Genomic DNA, 23,588 nt, shown 5'->3' with positions numbered 1-23,588 from the left:
CAGGAATCCTGGCTGTGATTCGTAAGAACGTTTTCAGAGTCAAGGTTTGCCCGGAGCAATGTGCTTGGCTGTATCCGAGAATCTCACTTGATTCCCGGATCAAACTTTTGGGGTATCCTGTAACCCCGATATATATAGACACATTCTGTGAAGACTATCTCCAGCAAACCCACCCTGAAACTTACAGCCTAGAAATCTCCCGGTCCCAGCACCCCGAGAAAGTCAAAGCTCAGAAAAATCTTTAATGTCGCATAATTTGCACACAGTCACAGTAATGCATGTCTGACATCTAGGTCCAAGAGCTGACACTCTAGGACCTCAACACATGAATCAGGGGTACCCAATTGGGCTGAACCTTTATTAGTGAGCCTGGGTACCCCTTCACCGTCACAGGGGGCAACTTTAAAAGTATGCGAACCCCTGCCCTACAGTACACAGGGTTTTCTACTAATGAAAATGAGCATGTGGAGTGTCCTATTAATGAAAGGCTTGTTCTGGCCCAATAGCACTGAAGGTAGAACAAGAAAAGATAGTTATTTCAAGTCATTCCTTTTCTTTTATTGACATGTTTCATTGCTGTAACTAGGGCAGGATAAAAACACACAGAGACGTCTTCAACTCATTTTTAAAAAGGCCAAAGTAGAAAAGCTTTGAGTAGGAGCGGATGTATTAAGGAAAATCTGGAACAAAACTCACAGAAACTGCATCATTTTCAGCTGCATCAACGCACGGCTTCAGAATATATCGAAAAACACCCTAAATAAGAAATAACACTGTGGGGTTTCTATTATTATTATTTTTATTATTATTATTAAATGATCAAATGTTTTCAATGAAAACTGCATCAATCTATTTACAAACGGCTTCATGTATGTGTTTGGTGTAAGACTAACCACTTAAAATGCAACACTTATGTGAAGCTGTTTGCACGGCCTCCACTTACTGTTAAGATGAGCAAATAAAGAATATCACTTGTGAGCAGTCACACGTCTCAGACAGGTGTACAACCCGGCGTTTCCCCGTCATCTCTTAGCATACAGTGCTTGCACTGCAGCAAGGGATTCTGGGAAATGACATGCAAATGAGAAGTTATTGCTTCTTAAATATGTTATACATACCTCCAGTTTCACTGCCATATTGTACTTAGCAATCAAGACTAAGTTTTGTTGCCATCACAGCCTGTTTGTCTTTGTTGCTATTCCCTTGCATTTGAGTTGAAGAGTTAGGAATCCCTTTCATTCTGCCAAGGCTCCGTAATAAATCACAGAATATATATATCACCCAGGCGAAACCAAACCTGATAACCTGATCTTGTGTAGTGTACTAATATTGTACATGTAATCTAATGACTGTTCCACTGAGATGTTTAGGGTTCACTAGATAACCCAGGTGACAGCTAATTGCCATTAATATAGTATTTCTGGAATTCACTTTCCTAAATGTTTAGGCGAATGAAAAGTAGTTTTCCCAGAGTGTCAATGTTAAATGAGGCTAGAAAGCATCTAGTTTTTTAAAAGTAATAAACCACAGAGAAGACACATGTAGGTACAGTATAAGCACACAAAGTAAGCAGTGCATCAGTAATATAGGTGGGTAACAATATTGTGTACACTGCAGTTTATGATGTATACTACTGGTTTATGGAATAATACTTATCATTATTTAATGGAGATGAAGAATTCAGAAGTAGAGGAAGAATAGATGCGTATCTACATATACTGTTGCATTATGAAGAAGGATTTGACCGTTATATGAAGAGAGCATTTGTATTTAAAGGTAGCCCTCTTTCCCTCGGCTTAGACGGGTCTACTAATGCTGTATCTACCTGTAGCTCACAGAGATCTGAGCCTCCGCCACTGGGAGTCTGGGGCAACAATAAGTCAATTGGTAGCGCCTCCACTTGCCCAGGATCCTCGATATTTAAGATTTCCCTGGACAAGAATAACAATAACAATCCACAACTCTGTAACCTTTTATTATCTACGTGTGGAGCATAGATACACATGCATTACATATAGCAGTGAACAGTATATATATATATCATATAGAGCTGATCAATAACCTTGGCAGTATTAGAATAGTATACACAAAATATATGATTGACCTTATACTAGTGGCTCTGGCCACGCTCAAACCTGGAATAGTGTCCCTCTAGTCTCCCTGGCGTCACATGGGGTGCTGCTGAGGCTCATGGGACTTGTAGTCCCTTCAAAGAGCCTTCCCTGGTAGGCTAGAGTTCGCGCTTTATCACTGCGCATGCGCGAACTTCCCTGCCGGTCCCCGCGCCGAAATCCCAACTGCGCATGCGCGCGCAATTCAGTATGGCGGCGCCCTGCACCGGGACCCGTCGGAGCCCTAGCGACGCGCCCGCGGCCCTGACAACCAGCCGCTCGCGTCCCCGGCAACCTCCGCTCCGGTTCCCGTCTGCCCCTCACCCTAGCAATCGCCGACGGGTCCGCCATTGGGCTCGGTGGCACCCGCGATCGCCAGCCAGGTGATGGAGGGCGACGGGCAGAGGGGGACCTGGCTACATCCTCCCCCTGGTGAAAACCCCAACGTCATCGCTTGGGACACAACTCAACCATGTACACAAACGTTATATAATCAAAATGCAGTACATAGAATATACAACTTATCACATGGCCTTTATATGACTTGGTACACCACATAACACCCACAGTAATACCCGAGGTCAGCTGAGTGATTGCTGTTTGCCGAGACCAAGCGTGGGGTGCCCCTAAATGATCATGTGGGGGTACCTCACTTTTACGTTTGTGAGCCTCCACTGGGATAATCTCTTGGAGAGCATGCTCTGGGGTAACAGTCACAGGGTCCTTACTACTTCCTCCCCCTGGTGGAAGGAATAGTACAATGTCTCTTGGACAGACCCTTACCCGGCCATCCGCGGCATGGATGCGGTAGGCCAGGAGGCCTTGACCTTTTCCGCGGTCCACCACATGGTGAATGGAGCGCTCCTCTTTGGGCTTACAGGAGGCAATTTTCACTGAATCACTCGCAACACAGTCCTTGTCCCTAAGAACTTGGGAGGCTCCCACTGGGAAGTGAGCAAGTAGCAATGTCTCTTTACTCAAAGTCTTTGTTTCATCCTGCAGGGGGTAAAGGGTTGATACCTTACCACTGCGGTGATTCACGGTGGCCAACAGGTCCTCGGGGACGCTGTCAGTTCCCACCTCGGCTGTCTTGGGACCTGTCCCCGGCACTTCTGGGGCAGTCCACTCACTGTCTTGAAACTCGGGAGCGTTGGATCCCAGTCCTGGGACCAATTGTGTTGGAGCGCACGGGCTCACACTCAGGTCATGAGCCCTTTCCATGGCCGCCTCCATCGGAGCCTGTGGGGAGTAAGGAGGTTCCTCACCACTCCGCTGTCTTGCGATATGTTCCGGTTCACCTGGAACACTGTCAGGTACCATCTGTGCTTCATGGGACATCACGATGGGGCTGACTTTTCTCTCCGCCTGGATGATAGGCGGTAGGTACTGGTCCACTCGCACCACTGGACAGCTATCTTCTAAGGGGGACACCTCCGCCAGGACGCGATGCCAAGTGGAGCCAATCGCCCTGGTGGCCAGACTTAAGAAGCTACCGTGCTCCGCGGTCACCTGGAATCTCACACCCGACACCCCTGGGGCAGTCAACTCACCCTTGTCGTCGTTAGGTACGGGTCCCAAGCCTAGGACCCATGGTACCATCGTAGTAGGCCGGACTGGCCGTTGTAGGGCCCACGGGCCCACATCAGGGTCCGGTGCAATTGAGGTAGTTGGTTCTTTGTCTGCAGCTCCACTTGAGTGGTCCGCCGGCTGGCGCATCACCACAGCTGGTTGTTGATCGCTGAAATCACTAAGAGAGGATGGGGGTAGAGACACCTTACCCTGTGACTTCGGAATCTGCGGTGCAGGAATCTGCCGTCCTGAGGGTGGAACCGAGTCTAGAACCGGCGTGCACGGACCCCCTGGAACATCTGCTACAGCACACTGACTCGGTGCAAACACCGCGTTGCAGCTGTCCATTTCGGGCAATGTAGCTTGAAACTTTTGTGGTTCTAGAGCCGAGTCTAGAACCGTGGTTATAGCACGTGGAGCCCCCGAATCTTCCGTGGTTGAGGATAGGGGGGTTAACGGCATCTTCCTCTGTGGGTTCTGGCTCTGGAACCGAATCTAGCACCGGGTCTGGAACCGTGGCTAGAGTGTTCAAGCCCCCCGAAATTTCTGTGAGAGGGGTAGATTGGTTACCTGCATTGACCAGTCCACTTTTGAAGTCGACCGCTTCCTTCTTGGCAGGTTCCGTAGGCCGCTGCCACACGGGCCTCAGGAACTGTGCTCCGCAGTGAGCATAATTTGGTCCCCAGGTCAACTGGCCAACTGGGCACTTACACTTGAGATTGTAGCATTGTACACACATCTCCCAGCTCACGGTTGTCATATGGCATCTTATGGGTAGTTGAGAGAGGTCTGCACGCATGACAACAGACATATCTACACTTTGCTGTAAGCACGGACACAAAAGAAAGGGTACAGTCATTCCTTGTAATTGCCAGCATACATACAGCTGGGGGTGTGGTTTTCTGCATCTTTTACCTTTCTTATAGAGAACAGAAGTTACTGACTGAGGTTCACTGTGCTCACTCCCCCTGGTGGAATCTAGAGGAGGGGCACGCTCTTTCAAGGAGTGGTTCTGTCTCTCCGCTGCGCCACTCACATTGCGGGGGCAGGGCTCTGGCTTTCTCGCCAAACCCGGACAGGTTTTTGAGGCACATTTTGGTTCAGGCTGAAGACAAGCAACACGTGTGCTCTCCTACTTTGGCGGGAGACGCCATTTTACTGGGTCAGCGTAGACTAATGGGTACCCCTCAGACAGGCCCCCTGGCATTAACAGTGCAGATGGAGCATCTGACAGGCATATATCCGCAGTGTGGGTTGCCACGAAAAATATTGTTTTCCACATGGATGTGGGATCTTGTTCTTCATCTAAGACACAGGTGTGCGGCCACCCAGGAATTTTACACATATAATACCTGATCCTTGCAGCAGGTATAGTTGCGGGAAGGCCTCCTACCGCCACCACCTGGCCGGGTTCAACAAATTGCCTCAAGGCCCAGGCAAGGACCTCGTGTCCGGACTTCACAACCATGGTGGACAATTTGACAAAAAAATGGAATAGGGCACCCCAGGTCTGATCTCAGCAGCGCCTCCAAATGTAACAGGTATTCCCCCACCCAATCGCAGATAGAGTGTAGGTGCGGAGAACCTAAGGTTACCAGGTGTGGTGCGTTACCTGTTAGGCTCACAGAAGGGCTGAGCTTCCGCCACGGGGAACATGGGGCAAGTATAATATGAGTAACCTCGTACTCAGTGCAGCTCCTCCACCTGCGATGGCTCCCACTAGAGGGGGAGTGGTTCCTCGCAGGACAATATATATTAATACACACACAGCATGTATGACAACCAATGCCTTTACTAGTGTGACCGTACTCATGCATAACAATCAATAAATCAACAGGTGTCCCTCCCTAGAGGAGACACTAACTAATGCGTCTCGCAGGACGCTACCTCCACCTGCACCTCCACCGGATGATCCCACCCAGTGTCCAGTTCGCGCCTTATCACTGTGCATGCGTGAACTTCCCTGCCGGTCCCAGCACCGAAATCCCCACTGCGCATGTGCGCGCAATTCAGTATGGCGGCGCCCTGCACCGGGATCCGCCGGAGCTCTAGCGACACACCCGTGGCCCTGACAACCAGCCGCTCGCGTCCCCGGCAACCTCCGCTCCGGTTCCCGTCTGCCCCTCACTCTGGCAATCGCCGACGGGTCCGCCATTGGGCTCGGCGGCACCCGCGATCGCCAGCCAGGTGAGGGAGGGCGACGGGCAGAGGGGGACCTGGCTACATATATATATATACTGTTCACTGTTATATGTAATGCATGTGTATCTATGCTCCACACGTAGATAATAAAAGGTTACAGAGTTGTGGATTGTTATTGTTATTCTTGTCCAGGGAAATCTTACATATCGGGGATCCTGGGCAAGTGGAGGCGCTGCCAATTGACTTATTGTTGCCCCAGACTCCCAGTGGCGGAGGTTCAGATCTCTGTGAGCTACAGGTAGATACAGCATTAGTAGACCCGTCTAAGCCCAGGGAAAGAGGGCTACCTTTAAATACAAATGCTCTCTTCATATAACAGTCAAATCCTTCTTCATAGTGCTACAGTATATGTAAATAAGCATCTATTCTTCCTCTACTTCTGAATTCTTCCTCTCCATTAAATAATGCTAAGTATTATTCCATAAACCAGTGGTATACATCATAAACTGCAGTGTATACAATATTGTTACCAGCCTATATTACTGATGCACTGCTTACTTTGTGTGCTTATACTGTACCTACATGTGTCTTCTCTGTGGGTGATTACTTTAAAATAACTAGACGCTTTCTAGCCTCATTTAACATTGACACTCTGGGAAAACTAGTGTTTCATTCACCTAAACATTTAGGAAAGTGAATTCCAGAAATACTATATTAATGGCAATTAGCTGTCACCTGGGTTATCTAGTGAACCCTAAACATCTCAGAGGAACAGTCATTAGATTACATGTACAATATTAGTACACTACACAAGATCAGGTTATCAGGTTTGGTTTCGCCTGGGTGATATATATATATATATATATATATATATATATATATATATATATATTCTGTTTTATTACAGAGCTTTGGCAGAATGAAAGGGATTCCTAACTCTTCAAATCAAATGCAAGGGAATAGCAACAAAGACAAACAGGCTGTGATGGCAACAAAACTTAGTCTTGATTGCTAAGTACAGTATGGCAGTGAAACTGGAGGTATGTATAACATATTTAAGAAGCAATAACTTCTCATTTGCACGCCATTTCCCAGAATCCCTTGCTGCAGTGCAAGCACTGTATGCTAAGAGATAACGGGGAAACGCCGGGTTGTACACCTGTCTGAGACGTGTGACTGCTCACAAGTGATATTCTTTATTTGCTCATCTTAACAGTAAGTGGAGGCCGTGCAAACAGCTTCACATAAGTGCTGCATTTTAAGTGGTTAGTCTTACACCAAACACATACATGATGCCGTTTGTAAATAGATTGATGCAGTTTTCATTGAAAACATTTGATCATTTAATAATAATAATAAAAATAATAATAATAGAAACCCCACAGTGTTATTTCTAATTTAGGGTGTTTTTCGATATATTCTGAAGCAGTGCGTTGATGCAGCTGAAAATGATGCAGTTTCTGTGAGTTTTGTTCCAGATTTTCCTTAATACATCCGCTCCTAATCAAAGCTTTTCTACTTTGGCCTTTTTTTAAATGAGTTGAAGACGTCTCTGTGTGTTTTTATCCTGCCCTAATTACAGCAATGAAACATGTCAATAAAAGAAAAGGAATGACTTGAAATAACTCTCTTTTCTTGTTCTACCTTCAGTGCTATTGGGCCATAACAAGCCTTTCATTAATAGAACACTGCACATGCTCATTTTCATTAGTAGAAAACCCTGTGTACTGTAGGGCCGGGGTTCGCATACTTTTAAAGTTGCCCCCTGTGACGGTGAAGGGGTAACCAGGCTCACTAATAAAGGTTCAGCCCACTTGGGTACCCCTGATTCATGTGTTGAGGTCCTAGAGTGTCAGCTCTTGAACCTAGCTTTCAGAAATGCATTACTGTGACTGTGTGCAAATTATGCGACATTAAAGATTTTTCTGAGTTTTGACTTTCTCGGGGTGCTGGGACCGGGAGATTTCTGGGCTGTAAGTTTCAGGGTGGGTTTGCTGGAGATAGTCTTCACAGAATGTGTCTATATATATCGGGGTTACAGGATACCCCAAAAGTTTGATCCGGGAATCAAGTGAGATTCTCGGATACAGCCAAGCATATTGCTCCGGGCAAACCTTGACTCTGAAACAGTCTTACGACTCACAGCCAGGATTCCCGCTGCAGCATACAGTAATCCAGACAAGGTAAACGGGGTATAAAGGGGTTAATGCATACCTGCACCATAGGGGGCCTCTAGTATACGGAGGGGTACCTAGGTACATGCCCAAGTACCCTGAACCTAGTATAGGGGTTATGGGGATGCTCCAGCTATATGATAAAGCTTTGAGTGGTTTTTGCGTGTAAAATTTTTAAAAGTCATTTCTAGAGTGTGGCAAGGATGAGGCTAGTGAGTGTAAGCTGTATATACTCTCACTCCATCCCTGACACCAGAACGGGACTTGATCTTTTTAAAAGGTATATGTACTGATAACCTGTGAATGAATTGTGGGATTTCAAGTCATGGATTCCAAGGGACCAGATGGCTACCAAGTTTGGTGCCTCTGGGTCTTTGCGGAGTCTGGACTTGAAAGCCTCAGGGATACCAAGGTGTTAGACCAGGATGGGTATTGCAGTTCTGCTTGAGTACCCGCATCCTGGGCTAACACAGGGCTATCTGGCCATCATTTGCCAGAGCCCCGACTCTGTGGATCCTGGGCAGTGGGTGGGCTCAGTATGCAAAGAGGCAGAGGTGCCAGGTTGGCGCATGCCCCCTTTGCAGAATGAAAAAAGGTGCCCTCCCAGCTTTACAATACCGGCAAATCGGTGATTGGCTGGCAGGAGAAGTCCCACGCTCTGATAGGCTTGTGAATGGAACACTGAAACCCATAAGGAGCCTTGCAGTAAATCAGGAGCGCAGATTCCAAGCGCCAAACCATTAGCGGCAAATTCAAAGATGCTCTGTACTGAATAGATGTGAGCCGACTTCAGAGATTTTGAATGAGAAACGTTTCTAAGTCCCGCTTTTTGAGAACATTGCGGTCGCGGCTGGCATTGCGCCGAAATCAGTTCCAGGACTTTTGTGAGTACCTCCCGGTCATTGGAAAGGGCTCCTATAGAGGTCATTTTTGTGAATTGAGTTCCAAGGACTATTTTATTCATTTGCCCCATTCACAGTAAGTGTGTTAACCCTGTAAATTGTGTTACATTGTGTGTATGTCTTTTCCTGAAATAAATTACAATTTATTTTACCTCCTTGCTTTGCTCAATCACTGATCCCGGTATAAAAAGGTTTTGTTAAAACTGGTCTCGACCCACTATCATATGCAAATATGGTCTGAGGACCTTAACATGCCAATGGAAAGGGGTGACTTGGAGGATGTCTGGGAGTTGGCCGCTAAAAATTCAATTTGTACAGTAACAAAATAGAATATCTACAAAATTTTATTCCAGTGGTACCTGACCCCGGCTAGGCTGAGCCAGATCTTCCTCAGCACGCCTGACCTGTGTTGGAGGGGATGTGGTAAAAAGGGCGACATGGCCCACATTTGGTGGTCATGCCCAGAGCTTCTGGACCATGATCCAGACACTTCTCCGAGAGACCTCTGGGCTTCTTTTCCCCTTGGACCCTTTGACCTTTGTGCTGAACAAACCTATTGACGACCTTCCCCCACCACTATCCATCCTGACTGTGGCCAGATGCTCGGTCGCGTCGGCCTGGAAGCAGACCAACGCTCTTGCGAGAAGCACGGTAAATAGAAGGATAGACGAAGTAATGTCTATGGAGAGACTAACAGCTATGCTCCACAAAAAAATGCCACAGTTCTGGAACACCTGAGTCCCTGGATCAGACCGCAGGGTCTAGGCCTGCACTAGGTCTGGAGATTGCGAAAGCCAGAGGGCGAAGAGGTCGGAGACCCCCGAAGACCCCTCACCCTCCTCCCTCTCTACCCCCCCATCTGTTTGCCTCTCCCTCCCTCCCCGCCTCTTTCCTCCTTTCTGTTTTCTTTAAAGGAAAATTCTATTGGCAAACACTTCACCGAATCCAGTTAAATTAAGTTATGTTGTCATGTGCCCATGACTTCACTGTACCCAGTATGTGTTGTTACCAATAAAAAAGATTGATTTAAAAAAACTGGTCTCTCGTGACACCCCTTCTTTTCTTGTTCTCCCCCCTGCTCTCTGGACAGCTCTCTGTGGCGTCGCCTTGCCACCGCGTTGTTATGGCGACGTGTGTCAGGAGAGGTCGGAGAGCAGGTAAGAGGCAATAACAGAGGCCCTGCACTCTCCCCCGGCAATCAATTTAAATATTGTGGGGAAGAGTGTGAGGCCCCTGCAAGCATAGAGCCCCCTTATAAAATGTTGTGCCCCCCAGTTTGCGCACCCCTGCGTGTAGGGCATTGATTAATGTTTACTCTCACTCCTAGAAGCTTGATTGCATCTCATTTGTCTTGCTCACATCCTGGAACTGCTTGAAGGTTTTGAGGAGGGGTAATTAATATGTAGCCATGTAATCTTTTTGACTTCTAATCTGCCCTGCCTGGTACATGGGCCCTGGTGCCAGCGCAGGCAGTGTTGAGATCGGTCCGGGTTTTCCCCTGCAGTGGGCAGCTCCCTTGAGAGACAGGGGGGCGGGCTAAAGCCTGTGTACTGCCAAATCATGGGTTCAGACTTTGGACCATCCCCCGGGGTACTGCACAGCCAAATTCAGAGGTCTAGTTCTCTCCCATGAGACAGAGTTATTGCTGGGAATGTGGAATCAGGGCTATGATCACATTCTACCCCCTCCCTTAGGGAACAGGGACAGCTACCCCATATCCGACCAGAGGGTGAGGGAAGAGCAGAAGCCTCCTGGACTGATTCCAGGGACCATCCGGAGGAAGGAATAGAGTTGAATCAGTTATAGGCTGTATTCTTTGAGTTGTAGAATAAAGATGTTCCAGTTCTTTTATATACCCTGCCTGGGAGTGCAATTGATCAGGGGGGTAGCAGAAGAGAGTTCTCCTGTAGGGATTGCCTCCAGCACTCCTGCAGCCTGCAAGAGATGGAGGCGCTGCACCAGTGAAAAACAACTAACCATCACCCCAAAAGCCTGTCCTGTCTTCCTCACTACCATCGGCGGAACCTCAGAGCTTCTGTGAACCAGCAGGTAACCAGCACATGACATTCATATGATGAATCACTTGGTATATCAGTAAGTATTAAACTATATTTACACCTGCATACTAATACAAGACAAATACATAATGTGAGCGCAGTCTGGAGGCAAATTAATATATAAGTATTTGGAGATCTCAGAATCTTGTGATATTCTTTACATAAGACTAGAGCCATTTTGAGAACCTTTCTTAACCCCTCGATTGCCAGAGGGCCAACACAATGCCGATGTCACGATATACTCACCACAAACTAGACGGGACCGGGAGGCCGAGGTGGGGATTTGATATAACACCAACCCGCAGCCGCGAGGGCACGTCTTGATTGTAGATTGGTCAGGGTAGCCAGGTCGTAATTGGAGAGGTACGGTTTGTCGTGGCTACTTAGCCAAGGTCAGTATTGGAGAGGTATGGATCATTGTGGATAAGCCGAGGTCGGGGATCCAGGGGTGCAGAGTCCAAGAGTAAAGCCGGGTCTGTACACAGGAGGTCACTGAAGCAGAGCAGGGCAAGGTAGCAAGAGACTGGAACAAGGCAAGACCCAAGAGAGGTGAACACAGGAACTATGCTAAGGCCTCTGAGTGAATGGAGAACAGGGAATATATAGGAGGACTCACCAATGAGAAGCTGGGAGGAGGAGACTGCAGCATGGAGGTGTGTGCTGGGGTAGGAACAGTGATAGGCTGGAGTGCAGGTGCACGAAGGTCTCTGATAGCAGGGGCAGCCTAGCTATTTAGTGAGGGCTTTTGCGCGCGTCCGTGCGCGTGCCTGTGCGCATTCTGTGTGCGTGCCGTGCGGGCCTGGGAACGGTGCAGGAGAAGACTGATAAGGACGGCGCAGGGGCCCGACGTGGCGCGGCTGTCCGGTGGAGCCAGTGAGAGGAGCAGGCGGCGCGGAGGGTCCCGCAGTGGCAATAGATGAGTGGGGAGCGTGCCGATGGCAGCTCAGCTCCCTGAGCCACACTGTACCCCCATCTTCAGAAGCGACCTCGGGGCGACTCCAGGACGGCTTGTCTGGGTATCTTTGATGTAAGAGACGAAGGAGTCTGGGGGCATGAAGACGATGATGCGGAACCCAAGACCTTTCCTCAGGTCCGAATCCTTTCCAGTGTACCAGGTACTGAATGGATCTTCTGGAGAACCTGGAATCCAGGATGGATTGTACCTCATATTCTAATTGGCCCTGTACAAGGCAATGAGGAGGAGAAGCCGCAGGAGCTGGAGAGAAGGTATTCCTGGTGACAGGTTTTAGGAGAGAGACATGGAATACGGAGGGAATCTTCATCAAAGATGGAAGCCGCAGCCGATATGTAACCGGATTTATTTTCTCTGTAAGTGGAAATGATCCAATGAACCTGGGAGCCAGTTTTAGGGACTGAACCTTGAGTCGAATGTTTCTGGATGACAGCCAGACCTCGTCTCCAGGTTTAAATTCCTGGACCTCCCTTCGGTACCGGTGTGCTTGGGTCTTTTGTCTGGTAGTTGCCAACATGAGGTTCACTTGAATCCTCTCCCATAGTTTCTGAAGGCTCCTGACTCTGTCGTCTGCTGCTGGGACCCCAGAGGCAGGTTGGAGAAGGGTAGAAGAAGAGGATGGAAACCCTAATTAATGAAAAAGGGCGACTCTGCAGTAGATCCGTTGCACAGGTTGTTAAGAGCAAACTCGGCCCAGCGAAGGAGTTCGGTCCAGTCGTCCTGATTATCAGACACGAAACACCGGATGTATTGTTCCAATGACTGGTTCATTCTCTTGGTCTGGCCGTGGTCTGAGGATGGTACCCGGATGAAAAATGTAGAAACTATGCCCAGTCGCTGGCAGAAAGAGCGCCAGACTTTGGATATAAACTGGGAACCTCTGTCGGAGACTATGACCAGCGGTACCCCGTGAAGTCGAAAGATCTCTTTGGTGAAGATGTCTGCCAATTTGGGAGCGTTGGGAAGACTTCTCAACGGAACAAAGTGAGACTGTTTCGAAAAACGATCTACTACTACCAGAATGGTATTCATTCCCTTAGACCCCGGCAGTTCAACTATAAAATCCATGGCTACACTGGCGACACACTTTATTCGAGCTCGGCTAGTCCCACGAATTCGGGTATACCCGGGTGTATTTAGGTTTGTGACTGTTTTCTGCCTGAGTGCATTGAGTTATTTTCCGGCAGGGATTGAAGCATTTTATTCCCGCTGGCTGCAATACTGCACAGTATATATATATATACTGCATTACAATTCATGAATTTATGCCATCTGGTAGACACGCGAAGCATTGCAGCCTATTAAATCCTAATCATTATCATTTAACAGATCAGCCGCCCATCAGCCAGGCATGAACCCAGGCTGGGAAGGCAAACGCAACGGGGCTTGTCAGAGGTGAGGAGCGGCGCATTCCAGGTATCTGCCAGGTACATACCGGGTATTTGCTCGAATAAAGTGTGTCGGTGCAGTAAGTGTGTCCAAGGGCGGTTCGGAATAGGAAGTGGGCGAAGGAGTCCTGGTAGTTTATCCTGGGGAGTCTTACTCTGAGCACATGTTGGGCATGCATCGACAACGTCCTTGATGTCCTTTCGCATCCTGGGCCACCAGAAGGTCTACTAGGTTGATGGTCCTACTGGTACCCGGATGTCCAGCGGTCTTGGAGGAGTGGCCCCACTCCAGTACCTTCTACACTGAGGTGGGGGGGGTGAATAGATGACCATCTGGGACCACAAGGCCCTCCGGAACGAGAGACTGCTGTAGAACAATGTCCCTCAAGGCATCAAAGGTATTAGCTGAAAGAATATACTTGGAGGGGATGATTGGTCTCTGTTGCTCCTCGGTCTTGTCATCTATGTCTAACTGGCGAGAGAGGACATCGGCCTTGATATTCTTTGAGCACGGAAGGAAGGAAATAATAAAATTGAACCGTGAGAAGAAGACCACCTGGCTTGACGGGCCCCTAAAGGACGAGCACCCTCGATATAAAGCAAATTCTTGTAGTCAGTTAGCAATGTGATGGGATTCTCTGCACCCTCCAATAAATGTCTCCAGTCTTCCAAGGCCAGCTTGACAGCTAAGAGTTCCCGATTACCGACGTCATATTTCTGTTTTGCTGGTGTAAATTTCTTTGAAAAGAAAGCACAGGAGTGAAGACTGGATTGAGGGCTCTTCCTTTGAGAAATAAGGACACCGGCTCCGACGACCAACGCCAAGGTGAACGACAGCTTGAAGTCTGGAAGAATGAGGATCGGTGCCGAAGAGAAGGCAGACTTCAAACGATCAAACGCTTGTTTGGCTGAAGATGGCCAAGAGGAAGGATCTGCACCCTTCTTGGTGAGTGCAATGATGGGGGCTACTACTGCGGAAAAGTTTTAATTGAAGCGCCGGTAATAATTTGCGAAGCCCAAGAAACATTGGATAGCCTTAAGGGTTGTGGGAAGATGCCAGTCCAGGACTGGCTTAACCTTCGCAGGATCCATGGGGAGATGATATACCCCAGGAAGGTTGTGGACGTTTGGTGGAAGTGGCACTTCTCGAGCTTCGCGAATAGAAGATTCTTCCGAAGACGAAGAAGAACCTGTTTGACGTGGGAAATGTGCTCCTGTTCAGTTTTGGAAAAAATCATTATGTCGTCCAGGTACACGACCACAAATTGATTGAGAAGGTCTCGGAAAACCTCGTTCACGAAGTCCTGAAAGACGGCCGGGGCGTTACAGAGTCCAAAGGGCATGACAAGGTATTCGTAGTGGCCATCGTGAGTATTGAAGGCCGTCTTCCATTCATCGCCCTGGTGAATTCTTACCAAATTGTAGGCCCCTCGAAGATCTAATTTGGTAAAGATGTTAGCCCCCTGTAGGCGGTCGAAAAGTTCTGGAATCACCGGTTGGGGATAACGGTTTTTAATGGAATCTTGCTAAGATTTCTGTAGTCAATACATGGTCTTAGAGATCCATCTTTTTTCTTCACGAAAAAGAACCCTGCACTGGCTGGAGAGGAGGATTTGCGAATGAAACCTCTCTGTAAGTTTTTGGAGATATACTTCTTCATAGCTTTAGTCTCGCGAAGCGAAAGAGGATAAGAAGTACCCCTGGGGGGTACAGACCCTGGCAGTAAGTCAATCGGGCAATCGAAGGACCGGTGCGGCGGCAAGACCTCAGTCCTGGCTTTATTGAACATGTCACAGAACTCGGCATAGGCCTCCAGCAGTCTTCATTCTGCCTCCTTGGGAGTAGAAGCTCCATAGGTGTTGTTGAGAGATACCAAACAGTTCTCAAGGCAGAACGGACCCCACTGGATCGGATCCTTGCCTGACCAACAAATGCGAGAATTATGCCGCTGCAGTCAAGGTAACCCTAAAATCACATCCACTGATGGCGTGTGGCTAGCATCCAACTGAATCTCCTCAGAGTGGCTCTCACCAGTCTGTAGATGAAGAAGAATGGTCTGTAGAGAGATGAAGGCGGGCTGCAGTGGTCGACCATCTTTGGCCTCTAATCCTTCTGGGAACTTCTTGTGGACGAGGGGAATCAAGCTCCTCTCGGCGAAACTTTGGTTGATGAAGTTAGCCCCCGAACCAGAATAAATGAAAGCCAAAGCTAAAACATGGAAGCCCTTGCTGGAGAGAGTAACGGGGAGCAGAATACGAGGGGGAGGCTTTTCTGAGATGGAAGATAGGGAAAGTGTCCCCAATGTGAGTCCCCTGGATGCCCTTGAGGTCTTGGAATCTCCTGACTTCTGAGGGCAGCGAAGTGCCTGGTGTCCAGGGTTGGCGCAGTACAGGCACAGACTGTTGGCATGACGGTGTTTCATCTCTTTAGCCAACAACTTATTGCCTCCTACTTGCATGGATTCGTGACTCTGGAAGCGGAGGAATTCCGGAGTGCTCCCCTGAGAAGAGACTCCTGAGGGGAGCGATAGACATCGGGCTCTCCCAGACCTTCTTTCCTATAGCCGCTGATCAATGCGAATGCAGCTGGCGATCAGCTCCTCGAGATCCGTTGGACGTTCATGCGCCACGAGTTCGTCCTCAGCGTGACCAGGGCAAGCAACTTTTCTTCAGAAGATGTGACCCTCAGATGATGTTGAAACCTTTCTTCTCTCTTTTTAACATACTGCTGCGGCCGAGTTTATTCGAGCATTTGCCCATTCTCGGCCGCAGCAGTATCCTGGCGCGCGCCGGAGGGTGCCGGGCGCGCGCCAAAGCAGCGGAAGAGCGCCCTCCGATCGGGGCGCTCTCCCTACCGCTGCCGGGTCCGCCGGGTCCCCCGGAACCCCCTGCCGCCGTCCCCCACATCGCGGGACACCAGGGCTCCCTCGGAGAGCCCTGGATGCGCGTGCAGGGGGCGCAGGCACCCGATGACGCGTGACCGCGCATCGGAGACGCGCGGCACGCCGAGGGGCTGCCACTTGCAAGCCGGGAAATCTCCCGGCTTGCGGAACTGGCCACACTTCAATAAAGTGTGTCGCCAGTGTACAGCACAGAGAGGGGGCTGGCTAGAAGCTGAGTGGGCCGTCTAATCGCACCATTCTTAAGCGGCGAACCCCAGAAGGCTTACTTTGATCTAGAGCCAGCCGAAGCTAACATCTATACAAAGTTAAAGTTGGAGATCCTCGCCCACCTTGGCGTAACCACGGCTGTTCACACCCATAGGTTTCACGCATGGACCTTTGCGGTGGATAAAGCCATCCGATCCCAGATGTATGACCTCATCCACCTGGCCCAGAAGTGGCTGCAACCCGAGATCAACTCATCAAGCCACATCGTGAAACGGTTGGTCATGGACCAGTTCTTGAGTAAACGACCATCCGCCATACGCCGTTGGGTCAGACAGAGCGACTCCCACAATGCATGCGAGCTGGTGGCCCTCATAGAAAGGTGCAGTGCAGCAGAGGAGCACCTGCAACCCACAGTCCTGGAGCATCCCAGAGGACCCAGAACTTTTCTAGAGACGGTCAAAGGATACCAGGGTTAAGGAGGGCTGAAGAGCGCCGACCACCTTCACACAGCACCTGCGACAGTGGCTCGTATACTAAGGGCAACAGCCAACATGGAGAGTCATGAAAGGGCTCTAAGTGGGACACAGACTATATACCCAAATGTGTAAATTGTTATGAGAGGGGCCACATGACGAAAGCCTGTCCACTAAATACTGAACTAATGCAAGGCAATAGCATTGAACCTTATTCTTTGTGGTCGCAATATATGGCCCTAGCCCAGAGGACCCCTTGAATAACCATCTCTGGGCATTTATAAAGGTAAATGGTAAGAGGGTTCAGGCACTACTTGACTCAGGAAGTATGGTTACCCTAATGTCCGAATACCTGTTGCCCATTGAGAAAAAACAGTGACAATTTGTTGTATATATGTGTTACGCCGGTGCTGCCCGCAGACCAGACTCATCCCTAATACTGAGGTGGGGACGTATATGCGCACGCACCCGCAGCAAAAGGAGCGTGTCCGGAGTGTGGTGTTTTAGGCGTTGCCAGGCCAGGTGGAAATAGGTGTAGCAATACTTGCCGGTACCGGTAAAGAAAGAGACGTAGTCGTTGCCGTAGCCTAGGTCGAGGGACGTGAGAAGTAACAAGGTGAAGTGGGAGCCGGGGTCCAGAGCCAGAGAGGGGATTCCGCCAAGCCAGGTCACAACCTGTAGAAACGAACAACAAAGGGAGAGCCAGAACACACGTCCGTAGGGAGAGACTATGTCGAGCGATGTGGGAATAGCAAGACAGGCATTATAAAGTGTGGCTGGCGAATAGGAAGAGGGGGCAGACCTGGAGGAGTGCAGGGAGCCGTCCTGGAAAGCCTGCTTTGAGGAAAATGCAGGTGAGCAGCTTTGGGGCAAGATTGCAGCCTGTTTCTGAACTGGGGGCGTGGCTTCACTGCAGGAGCAGTGAATTAATTAACTTGATGCGGCGCGCGCTCCGTAACGAGGGGGAGCTTGCGCCCAGGAGGGGAAACAGCTGCCAGAGCCTCAGCCACCCGCGGCACAGCAGCCGTCCGCCGGGGACGAGGGGGGAGTCCCCAAATCACAGGAACCGGGAGCGGCGAGGGGGACGTCAGGCAGCAGCAGGAGCCACGAGAGGTGAGAGGAGGTACTGCTGTGGCTGTCGTGACCCCCGAATCCTCACAGTACCCCCCCCCCTTCAGGGTCGGCCTCAGGATGATCCTCCCACGGTTTTGATGGGAATATTTTTCAGAAGCGTTTGAGAAGTCCTGGTGTGTGAATGTCTTTAAGGGGTACCCAAGACCTTTCCTCGGGTCCAAAGCCCTTCCGATGGCCCAAGAAGTGGACCTTGCCCCTCGAGAGACGGGAATCTAGTATAACTTGGACCTCATACTCTTTGTTTCCCTGTATGATAACGGGATCTGGTTTAAGAGTATGGTCCGGAAAGAGGGGACTGGAGATGAATGGCTTGAGAAGAGATGTGTGAAAAACATTACGAATTCTCATGCTTTGAGGGAATTCTCATGCTTTGAGGTAAAAGGCCACTGGAATTACCTGCTCCCCAATAGGGAATGGTCCCAGAAACCTAGGTGCCAATTTAGGAGAAGGAGTTTTGAGGTGGATATTCTTGGTAGACAACCAAATTTTATCCCCTGGCTTGTAATTGGGTGCAGGTCGGCGACGACTGTCAGCCTGGATTTTCGAAGTCAGGGAGGCCTTTTGAAGTGCCGATTGAATTTTAGCCCTAGAGTCCTGTAGGAGGGAAATGTGCTCATCCACAGCTGATACTCCAGAGGAGATTTTAGAAATAGGCAGGCAAGCCGGGTGGAATCCGTAATTAATAAAGAAAGGCGTCTCACGAGTGGATTCATTCCTGGAGTAATTAAAGGCATACTCAGCCTAGGGAAGTAATTCCGCCCAGTCATCCTTGGAGTCAGAGACGAAGCACCTCAAATACTTCTCGAGAGATTGATTGACCCTCTCGGTCTGCCCATTAGATTGAGGGTGATATCCAGAAGAGAAAGAGGAAGAAATGCCCAGACTTCTGATGAAGGTCCTCCAGAATCTGGAAACGAATTGAGAGCCTATGCCTGATATGATGGATGTGGGAATACCATGGATCCGGAAAATCTCTTTGGAGAAAATATCGGCTAGGGTGGGTGAGGAGGGCAATCCTTTGAGAGGCACAAAGTGTGCCATCTTGGAAAACCGATCCACCACTACTAGAATGGTGTTCATGCCATTCGACCTAGGCAATTCGACAATAAAGTCCATGGATATGTGGGAACAGGGGCGCTCCGGGATGGATAAGAGCAAAAGAAGACCATGGGGTCTCTGGCGAGGAATCTTATTGCGTGCACATACTGGACAGGCCCGGGTAAATTCAATGATGGATTTGGCCATAATTTCTTCACTAAATCCATGATGGCCGGCGTCACATGGTATTTCAGCCAATCAGAGTGTGGAATTTATTCCCACTATCTGATTGGCTGAAATACCATGTGACGCCGGCTTTGTCACGTCATCTTAAAGGCAAATGAAGCACAGTCATTCTGATTGGCTGGCATCAGTCCCTTTAAGTGACGTCATGTAAAAAATGATTTTTAAATCGGAACATGGTTTGAACAGCTAATCAGGTGGCTGTTAACCATTTTGAGGCTAAATGTGACGTCACAAGCCCTATTTAAGGCAGTGACGCCTCATTTGAGCCCAAGAAGATGACGAGACAACATCGGTTGGGATTTACCATGCGTTTTTTTGGATTGACAGATGAAGATAGAAGATAAAGAAGATCAAGAAATGGTGACAGATGAAGATAGAAGAAGGTGATTAAAGAAAGAAAAAAGAAGATTTGGGTACCTGATCCGGATCTTCATGGCGGATGGTATCAGATGCTGTTGGAGGCCTTCAAGGTACGTGAGCTTCCTGTTACCCCGGGAGTCGGAGGGCCACCACTTCTAATGGTAAGTAATATATTGAATGTTTGTAAATGTCTCTTTTTACAGGTTTCTTCATTGGATGTGTTTTTTTATTTTTTAGGGTAGGCACATTGACTGATAATATATTAATCTGTACAGGGTACAGATGTATACATTATTATGACAATATTTGGGGGGCATTTGTTGCATTGGTATTCCTGTTGGTTTTTTTAATTTCAATTTCTTATGTGGCTGTGATTGTTTGTTTTTTTTCCTGCTTAATGTTAATAAAATGTTTGCAATTGGTGTTTGTTTGTAGTTAATGTTGTATTATGTTAGCTAATGCGTTTTATGGTTATTTCAGATATTGTTTGAATGTATTTCTTTGTCTTTTAATGTTTACATTCATTAATGTTATAGTAATTAATTGGTTTCATTGGTTAATGGTTTAATTAATTAATTGTTGATGTTGTTACTGCTTGTATTCATTGGATTAGCTGGCTACTATTTTTATTTACTTTATTTAGGTATGCTAATGCAGTGTTTAATAATGGACAAATAATCTATTCTCCATATCTGGATAATAGTTATTTTGCACATTATTGTACTGTATGTGTTAGGGGGGTGTATTTAGTTAGAAATAATGTTTAGTATTTTTGTAGGCACAACATTGGTACCGCAGGCCTGCGGGTACCCCGGGACTCCCGCAGGGACCCCGGGAAGGCCGTGGGGACCCCGGGAAGGCTGCGGGGTCAGCAGGGGACACGTGCGTGACCCCCGGTCTCCCTCGGGGACCCCCATGGGGTCAGCCGGGGACACCCGTCGGCCTGTTGTATGGGTGTTGCGCATGCAAAAATGTAAAGCAGCTTTTTTTGCGTCTACCTTGAGCTGACGTGTTCTGTTGAACGCAACTTTCACGTACGCTAAGGTTACGTAGCTTAGTGCATCCCGCTTAAGGGCAGAATTTAATGCAAACAGGGTAACGAACGAGCAAAGTTGGACTTAAGGCTGTGTAACATCAAAAGCATCACATCATAAGTGTACATCAAAAGTGTCTTCAAGAGTTAATTTTGGAGTTCATATCTGGATGCTTTATTTCTATCTTTCTATCTTTAATCATGGATGCATTCTGAATATCTGGATTAACATTATCTCTTCAAACAGGTATGTGTCATTGAGCTGCATTCTACCAACCAGAGAAATTAGGATTTAATTGGCTTTTGGGGTATGTTTGTGAGCTGATTCCTATCAATTGAGAGAGAAATGATAATCTAATTAACTATTTTGTATGTCTGTGAGTTGATTAGACAAACCCCTCCCTTAAGTGTTAGTCAAATGCATGTGAATAGGGTACTTAAGTCACTGAAGCATGGCTGTTCAGCCATAAGGCTATGTAACATCAAAAGCGTCACATCATAAGTGTACATCAAAAGTGTCTACAAGAGTTAATTTTGGAGTTAAAATTGGAGGTGAAGATCGGAGGAAGATCTGGACTCTGCATTACAACGTTGCCACTGTGAGACATTAACTTTTAACATCTGTGATTTATTTGTACACTTTTATCCTCCAGTACTGAAGGAAAATCCGTTATTTCCTCCCCTGGCTTCAGAACCAAAAGGAACCTATTCTCTGCCAAGAAAACTGAAGCCTTGTGACTGGATACACCATCTGCACCGTTTTGCAGCAGACTTCCCAGGAAGCTTTCACGCCCTGCAACTGTTATTTTCGATCTTTGATGAACTATCAGGCCTGGTAGACGAACTAAATGAAACGTAACGCAAGCCAGGTTTCAAATCCTTTGTCTCAATTTATTACTCATAGGGTAATGACTTTTATACAGAAAAAAAAAAAGATATTGGTTAGAGGCGTAACATAGGCGTAACATAAGCGTAACATAGGCGTATCCTGGGTGTGTCTTGGGCGTAGCTTTGATTAGAGGCGTGATTTAGGGGCAGGACATATTAGTGGTGTGATTTTTGGGACGTGTCTTTTCCAATACAAGCAATTGTCTGAATACATAGCTTATTCATTGTCTGTTATCAAAAGAGACCTTGAGTCTTTAGCAACTATATTACACTATTTTGCTTCTTGGTTAGAACCATTCTATTATATTCTACTAAAACACCAGGAAATTGACAACACAAAAGTATCGTAGTAATATCCTGAATAGGAAGAAAGGAAATGCAATTTAGCAGAGAAACTGAGTGCATTTAGGAATTATATTTCAGCAAAAGGCTGACTACAGAATCTTAACTAGTTATGACCAGACAATATGGAAGCTTAACATGAGTGCAGATTCTGGCCTGCCATATTGGTCCTAACAAGTACCTTGGAACTCTCTCCTCCTGCATCTCACATGCCCTGCCTATTTCTTTTTCTGTTTACTGTTTCCTCAATCCTTTGTGAGCATTTCTGTTCTCTCCACCTTCCCCACTCCCCACTGCACCATTATTTATACACTTCTCTCCCAACAACTTCTTTACCCCTCAATAAAAAACACTCATACAAATCCTCTATTCACATCTTCTATCTACTCCTTCCTGCTGCTGGGGATCTTCCATAAGCCTGAAGCCAGACATACACACCTGATCTCACTCATGCCTCCCTGCCACCTCTTCCCCTGTAAATGGTGTTAACCTTTTCATTTAACACTGACCTTCCTTAAATTTTACCCCACAAATCAAGCATCCCAATAGCCTGCACTTATGGCTAATGTCCCACACAGTCACTCCTACCACCCATTGTGGCCAAGCACTGTGATCTACAGCACTTATTCCCTCACCTGCTGTCTCTGTATGTTTCCCATTAAACCTCTTAGATTGTAAGCTCTTCGGGGCAGGGATTTCCTTTCCTATTGTCTGATTTTGCTGCACTTATTATATAATTATAATTCCCTGTACTGTATTCTTTGTGAAGCGCTGAGTACACTTTTGGCGCTATATAAATAAAGACATACAATACAATACTTAGAAAAAATTCCTGAAAAAAGTCAGTTTTAGAGCGCAAAGTGCCTGTTTGCGTGGCTTAGTGCATTGTGTTCAGCGCAACATCACGTTCTAAGAGCACTTTGCGCTGTAAAAACGACTTAACGGAGCTTAGTGCATGACCCCCATTGTGTTTAATAGGTTTTTATTACCAAGGTCAATTCACAATGGACCACTGTATGTATAGACTTGGTTTTTATCTGTTTTAAACACCTGCAAATTGACACAGTAGCACAGTACTACAGTATACACATTACAATTCAATAAAATTAATTAATTTCTGCCACATAGCGGATACGCGAAGAATTGCACCCAAAGAAATCCGAAACCATTAAATTAAAAAGATCAACCGCGGGTGCCTGGCGGCGTGAACACGGCATAAATGCAGTGTGAATGTGGCGTGAATGCGACAATGTGGAGTTAATACCGCGTGGAATGAAGTAGAGAAAACAAAAACTGATCCGAGATTTGGTCGAATAACGGCGGTTGTATCAGTAGTTTTACTTGTAATTATTTTATTGACCAATAAAGTCAGGGCCCACCACAATTCTCTCATCAGAAGAGAAAGAAAAATGTGATCTTTTAAATATGTAACAGGGAATACAGCAGACGCGAATCTACTCTTTGATAAAGGGACTTAAGTCCTGAAACGCGTCAGTGTTTTTGTACTCCTTATGATCACCCAATAAATCGTTTTTATTCCTCAACTGGTCTGCAGCCCCCACTGTTTGCATTGCTGTGCTCCGTCACCGGACCCCACGGGACCACACTCTCTCTTCCTGATCTTTTAAAACACAGGTTAACCCCTTTGT

Source organism: Ascaphus truei, chromosome 3 (genome assembly GCF_040206685.1).
Source record: "Ascaphus truei isolate aAscTru1 chromosome 3, aAscTru1.hap1, whole genome shotgun sequence".
Classification (NCBI taxonomy): Eukaryota; Metazoa; Chordata; class Amphibia; order Anura; family Ascaphidae; genus Ascaphus; species Ascaphus truei.
Note: the sequence above shows the minus strand (reverse complement) of the source record.